The following is a 742-nucleotide window of genomic DNA, read 5'->3' as shown; positions in this document are numbered from 1 at the left end:
CCACTACATATTGTGTAAAATTGTGTTGCAGATTAAAGTTTTTCCATAGATTTATTGACTCTCGTGTTTTGTAAATTAGTGGCAGACATTTAACCACTTAAACCGTCAATAGACCATTTTGAAACATCGGCCATATTGCCATTAAGTTAACCCTTTCAGTGCGATTCAGTGCCAGACTTATTTCTGGCTGTGTTTGCCCACTGCCAGCGATTTTTCAATTTTGTTACCGTTTCAAGTAGTCACAGAATATTTATCTCCAGTATGATCGATCCCCTGATGTTAAAACCAGGATACAGTATACGTATCCTAAATGTGGCTCTCGGTCACTTGAATAAATCTTTATTTCTTTGTTTGTTTTCTTTCAGATACTCAAGAATACATCCTGGCAGAGGTGTTGCCTTCCTCTTCATTATAAGCTAGAAACTAGAGTGGAGAGAGTTTTGCCGAGGTTGTTCTTGCCTGCACCCTCCTTTGAAACTACCCAGCCTACACCCTCCTGTGAACCGACCCAGGATGCACCCTCCTGTGAACCGACCCAGGCTGCACCCTCCTGTGAACCGACCCAGCCTGCACCCTCCTGTGAACCGACCCAGGCTGCACCCTCTTGTGAACCGACCCAAGCTGCACCCTCTTGTGAACCGACCCAGCCTGCACCCTCCTGTGAACCGACCCAGGCTGCACCCTCCTGTGAACCGACCCAGGCTGCACCCTCCTGTGAACCGACCCAGCCTACAAAGTCTTT

Source organism: Gymnoscopelus microlampas (assembly GCF_963454915.1).
Source record: "Gymnoscopelus microlampas genome assembly, chromosome: 19".
Taxonomy (NCBI): Eukaryota; Metazoa; Chordata; class Actinopteri; order Myctophiformes; family Myctophidae; genus Gymnoscopelus; species Gymnoscopelus microlampas.
Note: the sequence above shows the minus strand (reverse complement) of the source record.